Below are 8,367 nucleotides of genomic sequence, written 5' to 3'. Positions count from 1 at the left end.
ACTTCACACCTAGGGAGGGCATATGATGATGACGATGATCATCAAAGATAAATAAAACGCTTTCCGCGGCCGGAGTGGAACCTGGGACCCTCGCGTTATGAAGACCACTTCTAACGGATTACGCGATACTCGCGCTGGAGCACTGAAATTTTCTTTGGGTTCGTTGCGCGAGCGTTGGCGCTGGACTTTGGCCTAGTTCAAGTGTACTTTGGCTTTGGACTTAGACATACTCGATTTCTGGGAGCGTGGATATTTTTGGACGTGGCAGAGTTCGGAAAGTGCGACCCGACAGCCAAGGTTAAAATGCGAATTTGATTCAGTAGTGGTTACGCGACTCTTCGACATGCTTTGTAAGCTGGTAACTCCGGCAATATCAGTCAAAGCACATTGATCTGCTTTTTTGCGCATGAATATATTGCCCCGGTACCCACACTGCAAATACAAATTGAGAGGAGCGACGACAATTTGCTCGCGACTATGTTGAAGGACGTCTTAGGGGTCACTGTTCCGAAAGCTTTCTGCTTTTACAGCGAAGTTGTATGTGGCTAAAGCACCTGGTTTTCATTCGGGTGAAGCCACCGTACTCGGTACCGCTTGTGTGCTCCTCTTCGCCACCGCGTACGCATCTTTCACAAGTTTCACACAAGTGCAAATGGGTTTACAGTGTCCTTTGAAGTGTGTCTTCTACGTTAGGGCTCATGAAAACTGGATACAAAAACTCAATCAACATACACGCTGTTGCGACCGGGCGGGGGCACCCGATCCGAGCTCCGTGGCCTCCGACATACGAGTGGTAGCGTGTATGATGCGAGCGGCCAGCCGCTGTTGCAGCCGTGAAGAAGTCCAGAAGCCGTAGGCTAACGTAACTGTTTACTTCATAGCGAGAGGTGAGCCGAAGCCAAAGAATAATGCCCCGACGGGCGAGGTTACAATACAGGACTCGAGCAGAGCGACAACATCGATTCGCTGCTCTAACAGGAATGAGTTACAACGCTTGGGCAGCTCGATTTATACCCAAAAGCGGTAACGGTCAAAACGCCAACAAGTGGGAACACGCACAAACGTCACAGACACACGCAACGCTCTTTCCAGTGTTCGTTAGTCGTCGGTAGCCTCCGCGCACGTTGAGTCCGAGAGAGGGGAGAGAGGAGGACTCCGTTGCGATCGCCGGGGCCTCTGTGTCCTTGAAGAGCGTGGAGACGAGCCTCGCAGGGAGCCGCCGAAGTTTTGGAAATGCGCTCAAAGCGAAGCGTCTGACGCGGCTTGTCGCCACTTGTCACCGACATGATTGCGCCTGTTTTCGAAGGCGCACGAGTGGCTTCGCCGCACAGCCGAAGAGTGATGCGGGGAGTACTGCGGCGCTGGCCGATTCGTAACAACGCTTAAATTGTAGCGGATGTCTTAAATAGTTTGAATATTAAAATTTTTGAGTACACAAAAGACAGCCATGTTAACTAATCATATAAGATTTCAAATGACATCGTAACATGTTGCCGGAAGTACCTGCAGTATTCACGGGCCTCATGCCGCCAACTCATTACTTTTTTCTGAAGTGCGATAATTTCTCTTCTTATTTCTGTATCTTGCGCACCTATAGCACTTTTACATAGGACGATGCACTTTCGTGATAGTGTCGACAGCGTAGTAGTAATTGGCTTTGTCATGCCACTAAAACCGGCAGATGCCACTTCGGGAAAGTTCTTGATTTCTTCCGGTTGGTATATTTCCGGTAGAACAGTCTTTTTATGAGTCAACCCACGTCAGCTTCCTATGTCATCAGGGAGGTGTAGTACTTTTTTTAGTGGAGGATCTCTTTGGCAGCCATTATACTTGGTGATACGGAAGCAGTAAAATGCTTTGATTCACAGACCTCGGCTGAATTCGGCGGTGATTAAACGCAATGTTGCAAAACTTAGAAATATTTCAGTTCGGTTACACAAGAAAGGTTGTAGTAGACGGGTACACAACACTCGTAGTTTACGAAGACAACAAAGCTAAGTTATCAATATTTATTCAAAATGTTGCAAAACTTAGAAATATTTCAGTTCGGTTACGCAAGAAAGGTTGTAGTAGACGGGTACACAACACTCGTAGTTTACGAAGACAACAAAGCTAAGTTATCAATATTTATTCAAGTGGCTGTTCGTAGAAGTACCCATGAAGAGAATACAACTCCGTGTAATCTGAAAGAACTAGCATTTGGTTAGTAAATAAACCCCGCCGCTCCGAGATGCGTTTTTTATCCAGAAAGCAACTTTGCACGTATAAAAACTTCCAAGTTTCACGCAACACCACGTTAGCAGTGACCTAATTGCGGGAATGGTGAAAGGAGGAATATCATCGTGTTAACTGTACGTTATCATTCAAGTGATGCAATCAAGGGCAACTAGAGGCACCACCACAGGCGCATAGTGATGTTTCCTGACAGTGGCCTTGTAGGCGGCCGACAATGTCCCAATCAAGTACGTGTGACGTCATAAGCACCCGGTGAGAAAGTGGTGGGTGAGTCGCCGCTGCTTCCCTGCCTTGTGTACGATCTTGAGTCAGTGTTGGAATTTTGCGTTGAAGTTAGCATCAGCGTTATTGGGATCATCAAGCAGCCTTTTGGACGAACCGAGGTTGTATTTTGTCGTAGTGTCCCTTAAAACTCAAAGCTTGTAGCAGGTGCAACAAGAGGATTAGGCGTGGTGTTCACTCGTCTAAGAGAGACGGAGAAGCGCCACCCGGCCGTGGTGAGTAGTGCTTAACTGCTCCCTGCGCTTAGAGATGGCGTTGGCTGTCGAAACATAAAGATAGACGACTGCTCCAAAACGCGGCAGCTTTGCTGCACGTCAAGACGTCGATGCGTTCCGGTATCTCATCAAATAAATTAGTGGCATATGTAGGATTTAGCTTCGGGGGTTGCTGGACTAGGAAAAAAGCGAAAACATCACCCGGAAAAGAAAAGGTACCGAACAAAAGGTCGGAAGAGAGGAAAACAAAAAATTGGCCGCGTATCTGCTCCTTTCGTTGCAAATGTTGTCAAAAGACGATAGTCTTTATCGGCTATTGCGAAGTAAATGCCTCCCTTCGCTTTGCCGCTCACCTCTCATGTTGTTCCTCTTGCGTCGCGCTCCTTCCAAGGTAAAGACGCCAAAGGTTTGCTTAAATCATTTTAAATTTCCCGCGTTCCACTGCTCCAAACCGGGTGTCTCGATGCGAACGCTGCTGTACGGCGGAGACGCGCGTTAATCGAGGGGCCCTACTTCAACGTTTATAGAACCGCGTTTCCCTACTCCACGTGCGTTGCAAGCAGAACGTGTAACCTATCTAGTGGAACCTTGCGTAACTGTTGCTGGTTGATTTCTTAAAATGGCGCAAGAAGCTATAGTGGCGCGGGCGACAGTAGGCGACGGCGAAGTAAATTCTTTTTCTGCAGTTGATGAAGTATTTAATTTCACAAAAGCAAGCATGTTTGATTTTTTTATAAAGGAACACTGCAAATATTACTTCTGTATTGATTTGCTGTCTCATATTTGCGTAATGTCTTGTTCTTCTTCAACAATGTTGACAAGTATGAACCTTACACCGGACATAGACGGGTAGATTTAGCTGTGACTATATAAGACTAATGGGCAGGCATTGTTTTGCTTTGGCCGGGTGGCTGAATCGAGTCACAGACAGACAGACGGACAGACATACAGACATACAGACAGACCAAAATTTCTGGGTTTAAGGAGCCCAAGAAAGACTATCGTCTTTAAAAATCCATTTCATACTGTTGATGATTTACAGAGGGGGAAGCGGTGGCTATGGGATGCTGCCTCCTATAATAATCATCATTTGATAGCTTTTCTATCCGCCATAAAAAGAGAGAGAGAGAGAGAACAGCTTTATTTAGATTCCTGCAGTAACCCCTACCCCACCCTTTTCGGATGGAGTCTTGGGTCGACGAGGCCGGACGTCTTAGCGGCGAGAGTCGTCCCGGTGGGCTTCGGCGTACTCGGGTTCCCCCTTTCTGCCTCCGGCCCGTCCGGTCGCTGCCTCTCGACCGCCGCTAGAATCTGCTGGACGGCCTGGTGTTGCACGTCGTAGTTGTTGGATCTCTTCGCCTCCTCTATGTGGGGTGGGGCGGGAGAACATCGGCATTGTTGCCATTGTTTGCGCTTATGCAGTCGTTTAGGATGTGGGTCAGCGCGGCCCGCTCCTTCCCGCACAGTCTGCACACATCAGTCACGTACACCTCCGGCCCCAGGTGCTTTGCTAGCACTCCGGTAATCACTGAGTTTGTCTGTAGTTGACGGAGCACTACCGCCTCTTCACTAGTAAACCCGGGGTGAGGCAGGGCCATCGTTCGTCTTTCTAGTCTATACCACGAGATCACCTCGCTGTAACTTCTCATGGTGTCCTTGTCGGGGCTATCCACTTCGTCGGCGAACGCCGTTCCCATGGCACGGCCGGCAAATCCTCGCGCCACATCGCTGGCCGTCTCGTTGTGGTTGGCGAGCCCCTGCGAGCTCGCCACCCCTTCGCCCGCATGTGCGGGGAACCACTTAATTACCACACCATCGTTGTCGTTCTTGATTCCGGCCTTGCGTAGAATACGCGCGGCCACACGGCATACACGGGTCTTCGCAAAATTGCGCACTGCCGTTCGCGAATCGCGATGGCGAGTGCCACCGCCACTTTCTCGGCTTGGCTCGGCGACTTGGTCTTCACGCTTGCCGCCAGCCTGGTCTCGCCGGTCTTGGCTTCGACCACGCTGACGCTGAAGACGCCGTTGATGTTTTTGTAGCTGGCCGCGTCCACGAATACCGCCCCTTCGTCGTTTGAGAGAAGCGCTTTCAGCGCTTTAGCCCGTGCTTCTTTTCTTTCCTGGTTGTACGTCGGGTTCATGTTCCGTGGGATCGGGCTTACGACGATGCGTTTGCTCGTCGCCCGTGGTATCTGCTCCTCCGTCTGCATATCTTCTCTGACGCTGACGCCTAGGTGCCGTAGTATTGCTCTGCCAGTCTTGGCTTCCGATAGTCTTGTGAACTGCGCCGTCTGCTGGGCTTCCGCTATTTCTTCGAGGTTGTTGTGGCGTCCGAGAGCTTCGAGTTTCTGAGTGCTCGTGCCTCCTAGGAGCCCCAACGCCGACTTGTATGCTTTGCGCAGCATCGCGTCGGCTTTCTTCCACTCGCACTGCCGCCAATTGTGAAAGGCGGCGACGTATGCGACGTGGCTGACCACGAAGGATTGGACGAGTCTTACGAGTCGTTCCTCCTTCATCTAACCTCTTCTACTCGACACTCTTCTTATGAGTCGCATCGCCGCACCGGTCTTGGCGTCGAGTTTGGAGACCGTCTCTCCGTTGACCCTGCTGCGTTCGATGAGCATTCCTAGGACTCTGATCCTGGTTACTTGGGGAATGGTGTGTCCCACTTGTGTTCTTACTGTTAGATTGTCGCCGTCTCTGGTGGGCTGCTTGTTGCGCCTCGCTTCCTTGGCCGGGATCACGACCAGCTCAAACTTTGCGGGGGAGCATACCAGTCCCGAGCCTTTCAGTTGGTCTTCTATTGCTTCCAGTGCTTCTTGCAATTTGCTCTCGATGTGGCCGTCGCTGCCGCCGGTAACCCATTCCGTTACGTCGTCGGTGTAGACTGCATGTCGTACTCCTTCGACGCTCTGTAGTCGGTTGGCGACCCCGATCATTACTAGGTTGAAGAGCAGCGGTGAGATTACACCTCCCTGCGGCGTTCCTTCGATGCCTAGTGTCTTCTGTGGTAGTTGTAGGTCTCCCGCGAAGATTAGGATTGTGCGGTCGGTCAGGAAGTCTCTGATGAAGTTGTACGATCTTTTTCCCAGATTCAGGCGCGATACTTGGGCGAGGATCGCCGAGGGCCGAACTTTATCGAAGGCACTCTGCAGGTCCAAGCCCAGTATTGCTCTGTTGTCGCTGGTGTTTGTGTCGTAGTCTACGATCTCTCTCTTGAGCTGTAGCGTAGCGTCTTGGGTCCCTAGCGGACTCCGAAACCCGATGAGCGAGTCCGGGTATAGTTCTCCTTCTTCGAAGAAGTGTTGCCACCTATTCATGAGTACGTGTTCGAGCAGTTTACCTACGCACGACGTCAGCGATATCGGTCTTAGGTTCTCGACGCCGGGTGGTTTGCCCGGCTTCGGTATTAGAATGGTTTTAGCTTCCTTCCATCGGCGTGGTAGCTTTCCGGTCCTCCAACATTTGTTGAAGTATTCCGTCAATACCGGGACCGTTGCGTCGTTGAGGTTTCGTAGTGCCTTGTTGCTTACTCGGTCGGGTCCCGCCGCCGATCAATCTATTGAGGTCTTGTTGGCGTTTCCTGCCTCCCATTCTTCTATGTCCCGGTCTATTTCGGCGTTTTCCGCACCCTGATATTCTGTGTCTTTTTCTTTCGTGGAAACGGGGAGGTATTCGGCGTCGAGTCTTCTCTTTACCTCGTCCTCCCCGTCCTTCGCGATCGCCTTGTGGATGATTTTGCCGAGTTTATGCTGCTGTTCCCCCTTGGTTTGGGTTTCGTCCGGGAGGTGCCGGAGCAGTCTCCGCGTTCTACCCATGTGGAGTTGTCCGTCCGCTTCCCTGCCTGTCTGTTCCCACTGTTGTTTACCGAGCTCCCTGCTGTGTTTCTCTATCTCTCTGTTAATTTCGGCGATCTTTTTCCTGAGCTTTCTGCTCGTACGTTGTTGGTTCCATTTTCTTTTTAAGGCTTCCTTTGCTTCGATGAGATGGGCCGGTCGGCTATCCATCGTGTGTACGTTTCCGTCCGTCTATATTTCAATTGTTGCTTCCTCGGTTGTTTCCACCATCGCTTTAGCCCACGTGTCTATGTTCTCTATTTTCTCGTGCTGAGTTGGGAGCTGGCGGCGAAACTCTTCCCAGGTCGTGTGTTTGTGCTTCCTTTTCTTGTGCCGTTTCCGAGCGGGATTTGTATATCTATGATCATGTGGTCGCTTCCGAGATAGGTCTTGGTGTTCTTCCATGTCGCGTCCCCTCTGTCGTCGATCCTTACGAACGCCAGGTCCGGGGTCTCTGGTGACCGATGTGCCCGTTCTTGTTGGGGTCTCAGGGCTCTTGATTAGTGTTAACCCTGCGTCTGTCGCGTCTTGTATTAAGTCTCTTCCGTTTCACGTTGTCTTGTCGTAGCCCCAATCGTAGTGGGGTGCATTCGCCCCTGTTACTACCGTTCCTTTCTTTATCTTTTTCAGCGCTTTCTGCATGAGTGTACGAAACATCTGTTTCCTGTGCCTCGGGCTGCTGTACACGTTTACGACGAGTGTGCTTGTCTTAGTCCTCCTCCCTATGATCACCTCCGCCGCGCAGCTGTCGGTCCAGTTGCCGGTGTTCAGCTTGTGCTCGACGAAGACGATGCCCTTACGGACGAGCATGTACACCCCGCCGATAGGCCTGTGTGCTCCCGTCTTGTTTTGTTTTCATTCAGGGTCTTTGCTACTTTGGCGTGTGCTCGGTACATTAATAGTTTTGCTGTTTCCATGCAGTGCGTTTCTTGAAGCATCAAAATGTCTGGTTTCTTTTCTATCCCTTGTAGGTGTATTCTCGTTGCTCTTTTACTTTGGTAACCATTACAGTTCCATTGCCACATTAGGAGGTCCCTGTCTCGTTTCTGGTCTTTTACTGTCTTTCGGTCTGGCTTGGTTCTTGTCCTTGATGTTGTTGGGTCCATAATTGTTGCAATTTAGTGTTGATCTAGGTCTCCACGTTTTGCATGAACGCTTGCGCTTGGGTTTCTATGCTCTGCATTAATGTTTACAATTGGGTTTGCATCTGCATCATTCCGCCCTGCAGATCCTGCAGTGTTTTCTCCACCTTGCTAAACTTTTCCTTCGTCGTTTTTGCTAGTTGTTCGCACTCCCTGTCCATGCGGTCGAGACGTGCCATGAGTGTTCCTTTCTTGGTGTTTTCGATGATCCTTTTCTTGTTGCTGGGTTCCATGGGGGGTTCTTCGTCACTCGCGACGTTGCTCTTGGTGGCGTCTTCTTCAGCGACGGCTGTTTCCTCCTTCCTCATCGGTGCTGGTATCTCTGGGGCGGCTTGCTCCTCTTTTTGCGTTTGGGTCTGAACCCTCGGTCGGATGTTGGACCTCAGTGACTCTATTAGCTTGTCGATCGTCTATCATTTTGAGCATCCTTTCGCTGCTTTCGCTGATTATGTTGTAGACTTCCTTTCTCGTGGGCTTTTCTTCGCTTCGTTGTTATTGCTGTTTGCCCCTAGACACTTCCTCTGCTTTGGCTCCCTTCACTGCGTCCGACCACGTCAGTTTTCCTTCGCGCCGCGGCGGTGGCGGGGCCTCCTGTCGGCTAGCGTTTCTTCCTCAGCTGGTACTGCGCCGTTTACTCTCGCTTCTCTCCTTTCCC

Source organism: Haemaphysalis longicornis, unplaced genomic scaffold, assembly GCF_048455015.1.
Source record: "Haemaphysalis longicornis isolate Haplotype H1 unplaced genomic scaffold, Haemaphysalis longicornis Haplotype H1 scaffold_2, whole genome shotgun sequence".
In the NCBI taxonomy this organism is placed as follows: Eukaryota; Metazoa; Arthropoda; class Arachnida; order Ixodida; family Ixodidae; genus Haemaphysalis; species Haemaphysalis longicornis.
Note: the sequence above shows the minus strand (reverse complement) of the source record.